Below are 14732 nucleotides of genomic sequence, written 5' to 3'. Positions count from 1 at the left end.
GAAGATTTGACTTTTTATCACAACTATTATAATGATTATTGTGATCTCAAGTAGCTCAACACTAAACGTATAAGATCCTTAATCCTGTGGAATTTGGCAATAGTATTTTCCAGTCCTGGCTCTGAGTTATCAGTAAACCTGCTAACCGCTTCAAATTAGGGCAAGTATGTCTTGTGATATACTGTCAGTGATTTTTTTTTTTGTGAGTCTTCCACCTTCTCTTTCTTATATGCCAAAAGATTCATGGAGATGGACAGAAATAGAACAAAACTGTTGTTTTCTGTTTGTTTTCAATGTAAACTTTTATTACTAATCCATGACAGGACAAAGTTTGTTTTTCATACAAAGGCACGTGGTTCATTCAGTGCAATCTAGCATTACATAATACACACTAGATTACATAACACAAACAACATCGGTTGCTTCAAAATATCTGAATAGACATTTCATCTCGGTGCAAAACAAAACAAGAAACAAATAATTATTTAAACATTTCAGCGACCACAATTTGTTGATTAAATGCGGATAAACTGGTTTTAGCCATCCCTGAAGTGACTTTTAGTTACGGATTAAAAATGTTTTTTCAATTTCAAGCTTATCCAGGCAGATGTAATAATATAGCATTGTGATGCTCAAGATGATCAAAATAATACATTTACAAAATCAGACCAAGATAGTCTCCTTCAACTCAATTGCACAAGCGCTGAATAGATTGTTAAAATGAATATTTAAAAGATTTGCATACATTATCAATTAGAATAAAAATGTGCCACTTCCTGAAAATGTATATAAAACAAACTAGTCTATGATAGTGCTTGCAATTATTGCATTTGCTTGCGTGTGTGTGTATCTGTGCGATAATGTGAAGGGACAGGAAATTAAGGAAGTATTTGAATTCTCTGTTTTTATCATGTCTTACGCTAAAGTACCTTGTATTACGCTGACGTGGTTTGCTAGGGAAAGCCAGGCTACTGCATTCAAAGCCTACTTGGAAAGATTAAGTGGTTTAGAATGTTCTGTCCGTGCAGCCTAGCTTACTCCCTATAAACCACACTGCTGATCAAACAGAGCTCTGCCATCAGGAATATTAGATGTGTAATTCCTACACTGATTTGCGTTGGCAGAGGCTTAGGGCCAGCATATTCAACTCTGTTATTGACAAATGCAAACTAAAATGTCTTTCCACAATTTGTTTTATAAATCAAATGTGTTATGTTCATCTGTAATGTCTAACTTTCTCTCTAACGTTCACTCTTTCCTTCTTTCACACGCACACACACACACACACACACACACACACACACACACACACACACACACACACACACACACACACACACACACACACACACACACACACAACAACAAACTACATGGTAAGAGAGAACTGAACAAACAGTGTAATATTTCATGAGATTGTTTGCCCAAAAATAATCCTGTTGAAGGCTTGCCCAATATATTTGGTAGCAGGCCAAAAACAGTTGCATAGAGTATAAAGACAACAGCTCTCCTATTCGCCTCTGTGTCATATGACACACGGAGCCGTCCAATCGCAGTGCAGTATTCTTCACTGCTGCCGTGGGTCTCACATTCATGTGTCTGTCAGTCATAGCAACTAGTAAACAATAAAATATAAAAACAAAAATGGGCAAAAAAATTCTAGGTAGGTCTATGTTATTTATATAGCTTGTTATACAACATTCCCATGAAACACCATGGACTCTATTCATACATTGTTATTTACTTTAAATTAAAGTAGTAGTAGTAGTAGTAGTAGTAGTAAAGTGCTCTATGCTATTATAGAAATGTTTGCACCTAATAATCTGTATTGCAAGGAACATTTCCTCACATGTAACACACACTGAGTGTACAAAACATTTAAGGACACCTTCCTACTATTGAGTTGCAGCCTCAATTCGTTGGGGCTTGGACTCTACAAGGTGTTGAAGAGCGTTCAACAGGGATGCTGGCCTATGTTGACTCCAAAACTTCCCACCGTTGTGTCAAGTTGACTGAATGTCCTTTGGCTAGTGGACCATTCTTGATACACACGGGGAACTGTTGAGGGTGAAAAACCCAGCAGTGTTGCAGTTCTTGACACAAACCAGTGTGCCTGGCACCTACTACCATACCCTGTTCAAAGGCACTTACATTTTTGTGTCTTGCCCATCCAACCTCTGAATGGCACAGACACAATCCATGTCTCAATTGTCTCAAGGCTTAAAAATCCTTATTTAACCTGTCTCCTCCCCTTCATCTACACTGATTTGAAGTGGATTTAACAAGTGACATCATTAAGGGATCATAGCTTTCACCTGGATTCACCTGGTCAGTCTATGTCATGGAAAGAGCAGATGTTCTTAATGTTTTGGACACTCAGTGTAGATGTTATTGAGGCTGCAAGCAAATACTGTAGGTACACATCACATGTCATGTGTGGCTCAGTCGGTAGAGCATGGCGCTTGCAACGCCAAGCGTCGTGGGTTCGATTCCCACTAGGGCCACCCATATGTAAAAGTAGTGGCCCCAGCCGACTTGTAAGTCGCTTTGGACAAAAGCGTCTGCTAAATGGGATATATTATTATTATATTATGTTTCTCATTCATAGCACAGTGTATCCAAGAATCAGTGCTTCTCTGTTCATCTTGGATCTTGAGATATTTACTCTTGTTTTCCATGCCACCACCCCACTTTCTTATTGGCTTAATGAAAGGAAAGAAAACCAATCCTGATTGGCCCTTGTTGGATAACAAAACCCAGGCCAGAGGTCCAACCACATGTCAGAGGCAGCTAAAGTGCTCTGATGCTCAAATGTTGTGGCACAAGTCGGAGTGTAGTGGACAAACATTGTTGTAATGGGCCTGTTCCATTGCAAATACTAGGGATGGGTTGGTAGTTTGTGGGCAACTTCTCTTCTCCAAATGGATTACTGCTCGCTGTCATTTCTGCCCTCTCCCAGTGTTCTGGACCATTATTTGCCTGGAGGAAAAAAGATAGTATGTTAGAAGCAGGGGTTGGGACCCAAATTATTTTCCAATCATTCCGAACTGAACCTCTATATTTTTTGTTCTTGCTGTGGAACGTGCAGGCTACATGTTTAATTGGTCAGAGATGATGGAACTGAATTTTCAACAGGTGGGGAGAGAGCGAGAGAAATGGAGGAGCATGGTTTGAAGCGCTGAGCATCATTACATAAATTGGGATTGTGTATAGGCTATTACTAGCATCAGAACTTCACTGAATTGCAGAATTATACACTAGACATTAGGGATATTTTTGGAACAAAAAATAACATTATTAACCAGTTTTCAAGATTTGAAAATAGCGGTTCTGTTCCGGGAACACGGGAGATTACTTTCGTTCCCAGTTCTATTTCCATTCCTTGACATGTTTTGTTATTTTCTGGTTTTCGGTTCTGTTCCCTGAACCGGTTCCAACCACTGGTTAAAACATCAGGAGAAATAAAACAAACTCACAATAAAGCCAGTACATTATGTTTTAAAATCTTTTCTAGTGAACTGACAGTCTCTTTCATATAGCAAAAACCATCAGGGAGTTTCTGACAAGTGGTCTTAGGTGCGCCTGGTCTGGTTTTAGCTGAGGTAAGCCTGCCAGCTAGCCAAGGGAATTGAGGGTGAAGTTGAAAGCCACTGTTGGGAGCCTGGTACACTACGGGGCCATAATGCAAAGAGGAAGCATGTGACACACCCTAAGCTGTAGGAGCTGAGACTGAGGGACTTCTGAGAGCTGGGGGCCCTTTTATTTTAGAGCCACTCAGACAAGCAACTTAAAATCTTACCCAAGGGTCATAGAGTACATAGAGAACTAGCCATGATGTTTGCGGTTTTCTGGGTTCAAAACTACAATGGGTAGAGCCAGCATGCTAACTAGCTAGCATCATGTCTGCCATATTAGCTATTAGCTAGAATTATGTTAGCCATATTAGCTTTTAGCCAGAATCATGTTAGCCATGCCAGCTAGCATCTTGATAGCAGTTTAAACTGTACTGTATGTCAATGGGCTAACTACAAGTCAAGGAAGGACATTTCTAATTAAACGTAAAATGAGACAGAAGTGGAGTCACAAAAGGGGTTTAGGGTATTGGTGTCGGTTTGAGTTATTGGGAATCATGGTCTTGTTTTTGTTGAGTGGCCTACGGTGAATGAGCTAGTTAATGGTAAATTTACAACCACAGCATGTGGGCCAATAAAACCAGGGGGACAGGGGGACATAGAGGATGATGAGAATGATTGTGAGAGGAGGAGAGAAAGAGAAAGGAGGGAGAGAGTAGAGTGGAGGACTCTGGTAATTAAGAGTCTAAGGGAGTGTGAGAGGGGGCACACACTGCTCAGAGCAAACTTTGTGCACGGAATCCTCACTCTTATTTATGCACCCTGTCTATTCTCCCTCCCTTCTACCCTTTATCTTCTTCCTGGCCTTTCCTCTCTCTCCATTCACGTGTCTCTCCCTCTGAATGAATAATCACAGTGCTATGGTGTCCCCCCCACCAACACCCCCACCCTACACCCCTTAAACTCCCCCTCTAGCTCAGTCTTGAATAGGGAGTCGAATTGAGCAAACAGTCAGCCTGTCAGCTCAATAGGAGGTCTGGCCGTGAACTTCAAGTCCTTCCCAGGCCCCCAGCGTCACATTGGGGAGAGAGGCAGGGAGTGGGGAGGGAGGTGTGGGGTTGGGAAGCTGTGGGGAGACAGGAGGGAGGGGGTGAGTGGGAGCCACAGACACAGCCAGACTTTAGGGGGCCCCTACGTGCCAATATTGGGGGGACCTCTGCCTTCCACAAAAGTTCCCAAGACTGGAGCTTTTGCTGGAGGTATGGGGGAGGGTGCTCCAGGTCCCAGCTGCCTCCCCCCACCCTCTAGTCTAGGCAGGAGGGGTGTGTGCAGACGGGACAGTGTCTGCCCCCTGCCCAAACTCCAGCCCTCCAGACCCGCACACTCAGACGCAAGCTGCTGACTGTGCCCACCCACCCCCTCGACTCGCCTCGCTCCCAGCCCGCACAGGCCACACATCATCTCATTACCCAACGCCAGCCACTCCACTGTCTACTGTTTGTATTGTTTTGGGCTCTGCATAATTTACACAGTAAATTGAGAATGGCCGTGGCCCCTGCTCAATCTACCACCTGTTTACAGAGACTGCCCGTGATTAGTGGGTTTGCATTAGATTACACTGTTACTATTAAGGTTCTCATGCAATGTTTTGTTAGACTGGCTCCCCAACATAGAAACTTAGACAAAAACAACTTTAATTAAAAACTGCTACCAGCTAATGGTCCGATGAAGCTCCAATGTGAATGTTGTGGTTTTGTCATGATTTTCTTCTCTCTCCACATTTGGCTTAATCAGAAGCTATAATTTATTTTAATAACCTTAATAAATTCATTATGTCTAGTCCTAACAGCAATGTCTCTGTAGACCTCATGCAGCGGAATACCTTGGCGGGATTGTCGACGAGACAGACTTTAGAGCACTCTAGTGTTTCACCGTCCATATGCATAGGTAGTAACTCAGTAGCCTATCCATTAGCAATGCTCTGGCACTGTACAGTATCTTAGCCATAGCACTGTCTCGACCTCCAGTACGCAGACACAAACAAAGGGAGTTCTCTCCGTGTGGCACGGACAATGGCACACATTGTTTACCGGCTGCCTTATTTAATAGGACCCAGCCGACTCTAATTGGTGTTTGGGTTATTAAGCGTTTTTTAAACTTGGAGCTCTCTGCTCGGAATACAGGAGTCGCTACAACAAGCTTGCTTAGGAGAACAATACATGACTTGTCTCAGCACCAGCTCCCCCAACACCTCACCCACCAACACAAAGACAGCTTTCCTCCACTGAGACCTCGCTATCATACTCTCATTCGGCCTCTGCCTCTCTCACTCCCTCTCTCTGTCCCTCAACCACACTCACTCTCTCCTGGTCCCTTTCGCTATGTGTTGGTGTTGTACTGCAGTGTCTGTCTGAGTAGCATATTCACTGACTCGTGGACGTCACAGTTCTGTCCTTTAATGAGATGCTCTGAGCTGCTTTTAGAATGTTTAACTAAACAGTCATTAGCGTAAATCTGTACATGTCAGGAAATCAGGATAATTAATTACAAAAAAGGAATGATAAGACTTGGTAAAAAATAAATATTGCAAAAAGCATACTCTGTCTTTGATTACAAATGATAATAAGAATAGTGATGATAAAATATAGCCCTAGCTAATATACTCTGGGTGTAACTATCTTATATAATATGCTAAATGTGGAACATTCATGTCTCAGTTATTCTGACCAGGGAATACGGCCCGCGTATTTCAACCAAAATGGCAGCCGCCGCCATGTCGGGCGTGTGTGAAGAGGATGGCACAACAATTCCCAAACGGGAAGAAAACTGGGCTGTTCAGAGCACAGATGCCCACTGAATGCCTGAGAGAGAGCAAGAGCGAGGAGGGATTTAATGCAAGCACACACACAAAAAACCCAGCCTTCCTCCCCCCTCCATCAACGCGTCTCGTGATTTCTGCAATTAGCAAACACATCTGAGGTGCTTAAAGGCAAGGCCAGCCTGGCAGAGGGAGGGAGCGAGAGAGAAGGGAGGGTCCGGAGGAGGAGGAAAGGATGGGGTGATGGTGGTGGTGTTATGGAGGCGTGATGCAGCATGGCGGGTGCAGGGCTGTTGTTGTTACCTGCTCTCTCTGGTCCTCACTTCCATTTCATGCCAGCGAGCGTCGTCCTAAGATGGTGGCGTGGGCTGCGTCACGCGGTACAGGAGAATGGGGAAGGCAGCTGAGGATGAAGCGAGGGAGGGGAGAAGGGGAGAGGAGATACGGAGGAGAGGGAGTCAGAGTCAACAGCAACCTCTCCTCCTCTCCCTGTTTTTCAGCCTAATTTTGCCAGCATTCTGTCATGGTGGTGTTGGTAGTCTGCACAAAAAATAAGAATAGGGAGGCAAAAAGAGAAAATGTGAGTATGCAGTTTAACCAGCCGAGATACACATACATGCATATGTACGTATACACACACACCCCACACACACACCTTTTCATGTCTTTTCTCATGGTACAGTCTGCCCCTGAGCATGCAAATGACTTTCATTATGCAAATGCATGCAAATCAGATCCAACCATCTGAGAATCAAGACTGGGAAGAAAAAAAATTGACACAGAGATTGAATGAAAGAATGAAAGAGAAAAAGAACAGGGGGAAAATCCTTTTGAGTGGCAGGAGGCGGTAAGTTAGGGAAATGGTATGTGGAGGAACAACAGTGGCCCCAATTGGACAAACAAGATTACCTTTTGTATTATAAAGATGTCTTGTCTTTTTTTCTGACTACACTGTATTTTAACACAATACTTGATATCACACAAGTTTCATATGAAGTTAAGTTCAGACTCACATCAGCTAACATAGCCTTTTCAGCCATTCCACAATAAATGTCTTTACTTTCATTCAAGGACGCAACAAGAACTTGAGCTCTGTTATGGAATAAACACATGAATTTCACATGTGATCACGTGATCTTTGGTGAAGTTAATGTGATAATGTGAAGCTACACATGTGAAAACATTTGAGCACACGCGAAACATGATCTCGTGAAAGAAATGTGACATGGGGATGCAAAATGTTTACATTTTTTAAATGTTTTTCACAATGTGAAACTGCTTATTTCACATGTTGCTTTTACTGCATATCACGTGAGGTGAAAACTTTATTCTCCACACATGTGAAAAAGTGGTGTTAACATGAGAACTCAAAAAGTAATACATGTGAACATATTGTTTCACGTGAACAACTAATCTCACGTGTCTCTTTTCATGTTTTTTTTGTAAGGGAAATAATGAAATAATATTGGAGTTTTAAGGTAAGTGGTAAGCTGTTCAGATAAAATAGTGTCATACTGTATATTTAATCGATATGATTACATTTGATCACTTAGGGACGCACCTGGGATTTAAAATCACACTCTCTATATTTGGAGTACGCTGATCTTTCTGCTGTGTCACAAAGTCTGTAGTATTCTCAGAAGTCCTCCACAGATTAATTACCTACAATGCATCTCTGCAATTAGCTCAAGAGTGCCATCTGCACTGCTATTTTAGTTCTAAATTAATCTGACGATCTCATCATTGATTTCCTTTACTTATTTCATCAATTTGGGGGTTTTCTATATAGTTGACAATATGTTGGTGGGGCATATTATTTACTTACTCCTGAATCACAATGATAGATATAATAGTTATTATTGAGTGTTTTGTTTTTTTAACAAAGCTGAGATTTACTTTGAAGTCCAAAGTATAGGAATAGAGGTAAAATCAGTTATTGGCACAGACATGGTGGCGTAGCAGGAAGATTGTACGTAATGCATTGAACCAAGAGGTTGTGAGTTCATATCCCAGGGGAGGGCATAAATAAATAAACAATGTAATCATGTGTGTCAACTATGTAAATTGAAAACACTGTGACTGTGTGACATTTTGTTTGCAGGGCATGGCCTATGTAATCATGTGAAATATCCCAAAATGTACTGTAAATCCTACCAAAACCACATGAAAGGTTATGTGATCACGTAAAAATATAATCTAATACAGTGGTAGAAAGGCTGTGACCTAGAAGGAGATTGTTGTCTAAAATATGCTATTGGAGTCACAGATGGTTGGCTGTATGAGATCAAATGTTGTGAAACTTCATCATAACAAAGACAACAATGCTACAGTATCAACATGCTAGGTTGATGAAGAGGTTGCTGGAGCTACAGTATCAACATGCTAGGTTGATGAAGAGGTTGCTGGAACTATTGTATCAACATGCTAGGTTGATGAAGAGGTTGCTGGAGCTACAGTATCAACATGCTAGGTTGATGAAGAGATGGCTGGAGCTACAGTATCAACATGCTAGGTTGATGAAGAGGTTGCTGGAGTATTGTATCAACATGCTAGGTTGATGGAGAGGTTGCTGGAACTATTGTATCAACATACTAGGTTGATGAAGAGGTTGCTGGAGCTATTGTATCAACATGCTAGCTTGATGAAGAGGTTGCTGGAGCTATTATGTTAGCCTTTGCATTGTTTTAGCACTAAATAGTCAAGCATATTGTAGTGGTGCTTTTCCATTCTCCGGCCAAGCTACACATGCAAGTAGCCCAAGAGCTACAAACTAACTCCACCAATCTGGTTTGGAATCTACTAACTAGCTACCAGCCTAGCCTATACATGACATTTGGTGAACCAACGAAGAGAGCAGACTAATCGGGGAGGAGAGAGCTGCTATCTGTTTTCACTCTCAGGCTAGAGGAAGGAGGCAGCTTTTGTTTCAGGGTGCCAGTAGGGAGGCACTATTTTGTAGGCTGTAATGGGGGAGTATGGATAGGGGTGAAGGGAAGGGCCTTGGAGTATGAGAGAGTAGGTTAGGAGGAAGGGCAGTAGTAGAGGGGGTGGGGTACCACTGAATGGTGGCAAACCTCTCCTAATTGGCACTTGACATTTTTCTGCCATTGGCACTAAAGTGGGCCGGCTTTCAAGCCCGCTCCGAGTCCTTTCAAGCCCGCTCCGAGTCCTTTCAAGCCCGCTCCGAGTCCTTTCAAGCCCGCTCCGAGTCCTTGTTGGAAAAGTGCCATATGCAAATATGGCGAATGGGTTCCATTATGAAGCCTCTGATATTAACAGCTCAGGGAACAATGAAATTGTGTGCTTACTCTGGACTCGTAGGTGTGTGAGCGAGAACAAGACAATGGCTGCCATAGCAGCTTCGGTCTGAACAGCCCCTTCACATGACGTTCTGACAAGTCATTTCACCAGAATGGCCTTCTGTGGACTGAGGCTCTGTCTGGCTCTGTCCAAAAGCTTTGTTCAAGACTGAAATAGTTTGTTTCAGTTTGTGCAATATTTTCCGAACTTCTGAAAATGTAATATTTATCTTTTTGTTGAGAGGCTCTTTTTCCTAACTGTTAAAATATACAGAAAATGATTTGCTTTTTTCAAAAAATGCATCCTGTGTTAAAGCATTACCAGTTGAGCACATTGTTCTAAATGCTAGAATGTACAGTGTTCTGAAATCCTTCTGATATTTCCCTATTTGGATTGTTTACCCTTCACTAGCTCCCTGGGGCAACAGTGGAAGGAGATCTAAACATAACTCCTGTCTTCCTTTGGAGACTTCTTGGCAAATCAATGATGAATTGTAGCAAAACTGAGAAGCATTTTCAAAGACCGAGAAATGATAAGAGACTGATCTTGGACAGCTAGGCCAAACAAACTCCCAGCACTAACTTCCAAGAGGAAACATATAAAGTAGATTGTAAAAGGCTGTAAAGCAGTTCCATCTTTATCTCCACACAAGTCGAAACTGTCAGGGAGGGTCCAACAATAGCACCCAACTCCGGTGTGGTCCGAACCAAGTCAAAGTACACCTGTTACTGCTAAGTTACCAAACTTGATCTCCTTTGTCTGGGTGGGCCCATTGACTTCTGTAAACGCATGAAATAGATTAATTTCTCTGTGAGCGACAGGGAGGCGGGGGCCACTTTAGAAATGGCAAAGTCTGCCCCTCTGTACCAGCCCAACAGTGAAGCCATTTTCCAAACTCTGTTGGTGTGTTCTGTTGAGAGAAAGGGAGGCAGAGAAATAGGGGTAAGATTCACTGGGCCTTTTTCAGAAACCCGTCTGGCTGTTAGGACCCGGAGGTGCTGAAATGGTGGTAAAGGAGCCCATTGTCTCCCTGTGACAAGTGGACTAAGTCTATTGACTGTAAAGTCTACTGGTGTGGGGCCGTCAGGGCCCGGCCACAATGCCTGCTTTTCTACTTGACACTTGGAGTCTAAATCTGCTTGCCTAGTGCCTGAAAGCTAAGACAAATCCACCAAACCCTCTCTCTGCCTCCCTTCCTTTCTCCTCTCCCTCCCTCCATCCTTTCTCTTTATCCCCCTCTCTCTTTCCCTGCCTCCACTCCAGACAGGGCTACAGTAGAGTCCTGGAGGTTTTGTGGAACTCCTGTTTTTGTGCCATTTTCAGGCAGGCAGTGCTAAGGCCGTCTTTCCTCTGGGGTAGGGTTGCAAAATTCCAGGAACTTTCAATGAATTCCCTGGTGTTCCAGAACTCCTGGTTTTGCAACTGTACTCTAGGGTCCCTAGTGTGGACTGTTATTGATATGACTGTGCCACACAAAGTTATCCTCCTTATCGCCACAAACAAAACAGCTGCACCAGTGCACACATCTTCATGGGCATCTGTTACTGACATCATATCATCGTTTCTTCAAATACTATTCATGCTTATCATACAAACTGTAGCTAATTGGAGAGAAAAAAAATGTTTTTACTGCCTGAAAAAGAAATACAAACTGATGTCAGAAAGTGAATCTAACTTTGCTGAAATCTCTAACTAGAAATGTTGTCATTCAATCAAATTTTACTTGCATAACACTTTGTAAAAAGCCAATTTGTCACATGAACAGCCGCAATGGCATGTATATAAAACCACAGATAACAGCCAAGAACAGTCATTGGGGCATTGTTCCAGTTCCCCTGGATTATTCCATTGTTAATGACAGTAGCTAGGGAAAACAGACAAAGAGCCAGGTACCACTGTGCCACCGGAGGTGGTGACATCACTGCCTGTCACTTCCTGTCAAGGCCCTCGTCTCTCTCACTCCCTCGCTGAGCCCTGAGCTCAAATGTCACACTCAGCACCTGCAATGCAGCAGGCAGGGACCACTGCACAACCCGCTAAGAATGACATTGTGAGTGTTGTTGCTATACAAACGCTCCAACAGGAGTTTCAGTCTAGTCCAACGTGCCATATTGGAGTCAACATTGTGTTTGTTATCAAAGCAGAATTCAAATGTATAAATTTAGCAGAGTGCATGTGATTGAAACCCTGTTTAGGCCATTGATCACCAGATGAATAACATGTTTTTCAAACATACTGGTGCTATAGTATACAATTTACTCTCCAATTTCTCTGTAATGTCTTGAAGCTATGGAAGGCTGATTTGGCCGAAAGACAGAAAAATCATACTAGAAGCCTCACTCGACATGATTCTTTTTCTAGTTGAAAAGAAATCAACATCATTGCCTTGATGGCTGATTGAAGGTGTGAAGATCTGATTGACCAATTACTCCCCACTATGGGCTGAGGCCCGGATTGTTCCCTCTCTCATGGCTCTGTCACTGGGGGCAGTTTCTGGTTGATTGCCCTCGGACCACTCCTCCACAGAGCCCCACACAGTGGCATTCAACAAGATCCATCAGGCCTTTCCACATGGTAGCACCTCATGCAATGGAGGCTTCCCATTGGCACATTCACAACCAAGCCAACTGTCACCTCAAATCAAACTCCCAAACAAAACCAAAATCAAACACCTTCCCATATGAAAGAAAGAGGGGGATAAATCAAATAAACAACCGTCTAGCTTAACAAAACTGGCCTCAAACAAATCTGTCCATTCGACTATGTGCTGGCAGGGGACATGATGATGGGATTAACTTAAAAAGTCCATTGTAAACTTCCACAATCCAAATAATGTATGACATTAGAGGCTATAATCAGCAACCATACTTTCTATTAATTTCACCTGTTTTCCAAACAGTCTTTTAACTAAAACCCCATCAGCCGAGTACAGAATTGCTACAGTGATGGGAAGCTATTACTTTCAGCTACTGACTGGCCAATTTGTTAAGCATTTCGGCAAAGTCCGCAGTCAGCACCATTCAGGTGCTGTGTTGGTGTTGGTTCTTTGGGACCCGCCCACCACTGCTGGCCATGTGATCGTAAGGATAAGCTGCTGCATGCAGCCCCACACAGAGGGATCGGGGGATTATTAGATTACAAGTGATCCTGTTGGACCAACCGGGCTGCGAGGGACCAATGCCATCGGCCATGTGCAAATATGAGGAAATATGTGTATGGCATTGTGTATAACTCATTATTTTTAGAGATCAATCTCAAAGCGATCAGGATTTCCCAACTCTACGGCTCAGGGGAAAATCTCAATGCCTCAAAAATGTGAATACTCAAAGACGTAAATTTATAAGAAACTCAACAAATACTCAAACTCTCAAATCTACTGCTAAAATTCTCAAAGGCAATTGTGATATATTTGACGCAATAACAGAGACAGATAGTTGTAATTGTCAAGCTGAGCTAAAAAGACACATGTACACATACACACATAAACCTGTGTAATTGGAGGACATCACACGACTTACTTGACTTTTTCTTCTGCTTCCGTTGTCCTATGATGTCGGCCATTTTCGTTGCTTGTTTTGCTGTGATTGGTAGAATGGGGTGGTGCAGCATGGGGGATATGTGTTGGGGATGTTGGTGCCTTTCAGGAGCGTAATGGGATTCTTGTTACTTTCGGTTATCTAGCTTTATGAAGAATGTACACCACTCATACAGCTAGATAACCAAAGATAACAACCAACCCCTAAGGCTGCCCATCCTCTTGTGCCACAGGTGATACGCAAGGGCCAGATTCTGACCTATAATCAGGAAAAAGACCGTATAAACAATCAGAAAAATTAAGACTTGAATTTCCCTTTTCAAACTTAAGAGCACCCTAAGTAAACTTTAGCAGTTCTATAGAGAGGTCTGGTCACATTCATGCAGAACCTAAAATGTAAGAAATGCTGATTATTTTAAATTAATCAACTTTAATCGAATGTGTACTTAACAGTTCACAACATACCAGAACCTCCTGACCCTCTGCTTAAAGTACTCATCAGCAATTGGCCTGCCAACATTTCCCTGCCAATCCACCCTCACTGTTCTGCTGTTACAAAGCCTTTGATTGGATGGCCAGCCCATAAAATGGCAGCCAAAGCCTTGACTCCTCAAAGTCCAATAATCAGCGTGAGGCTTGATCAAAACACCAGTCCAAACTGGTTACGGCGCCAGTCTTCCCAGACCACCCCTCTCCACCCCTGCGCCCACCCCTATGGTGAGGCAGTCTCTCACAAGGATTGGCTCCATAGGAGGGTGATGGCTTCAAACGCCACCCCCCGCCATGTCCAAAATGTATTTTTTAAATTAAAACTGTTTTACTGGAAGATGCAGAGAGAAGGGTTTGTCTCTTGCGTTTGCATATCTATCAGAGATTCCACACTAAATTGGGAAAGGCATGTTCAAGGTTGGTGTCAGAATATGCACAAAAGCACAAACACACACAAGTGCAAACCTACACACACAGATACACCCCCCCCCCACACACACACACACACACAGAGTACACACATTTATGGCACATTGCACAAGGGCCAATAAAAAGTTTTCCTGTGTGCCCAGCCTCACAACGAGGCTCCTCCCATCTATACGTGTTCTAAAGACTGACAGAAGAGATGGAGGGAGAGCGAGAACGACAGAGAACATTCTCCCCTTTAGTGTACACATCTTTACCTGTAGTCTCATACTGTTGGCAGACAACACATCCTCTCCTTACTGTCAGCTAGAACAAGGATTCAAGCTTGAAAATGTCTTCTATCTTATTTTGGTTCATAATCTACCAGTCACCATAAGGATTTCTAACCACCTTTATCATTTCTTACTACATTATGATACACAAGGACAAAGCAAGGTTCTTTGAAAGCCACCGCACTCGCAAACATGCATATTCCATACAGTGCATGCACATACACCCATGCACGCAAGCACACACACACGTGCAAACCAAACAAAAGCATGTACACATGCTGGAAATAAGAATGCCACTATCTTTCCTGAAAAAGTGACTA

At 42.9% G+C, this 14732-nt stretch overlaps 1 long non-coding RNA gene across 1 annotated transcript; it reads right to left on the bottom strand.

The window, feature by feature from the left end:
• Positions 1 to 289: 289 nt before the first annotated feature.
• On the bottom strand, positions 290 to 13348 carry LOC135520245 (uncharacterized). Its single transcript, XR_010452361.1, has 3 exons — positions 13209 to 13348; positions 6694 to 6930; positions 290 to 2979 (listed from the first exon to the last, which is right to left on the bottom strand). It is a non-coding gene; the product is annotated as an uncharacterized LOC135520245 (long non-coding RNA).
• Between the last annotated feature and the right edge of the window lie 1384 nt (positions 13349 to 14732).

This window comes from Oncorhynchus masou, chromosome 29 (genome assembly GCF_036934945.1).
Source record: "Oncorhynchus masou masou isolate Uvic2021 chromosome 29, UVic_Omas_1.1, whole genome shotgun sequence".
Classification (NCBI taxonomy): Eukaryota; Metazoa; Chordata; class Actinopteri; order Salmoniformes; family Salmonidae; genus Oncorhynchus; species Oncorhynchus masou.
This window is presented reverse-complemented; position numbering and strand designations above follow the sequence as displayed.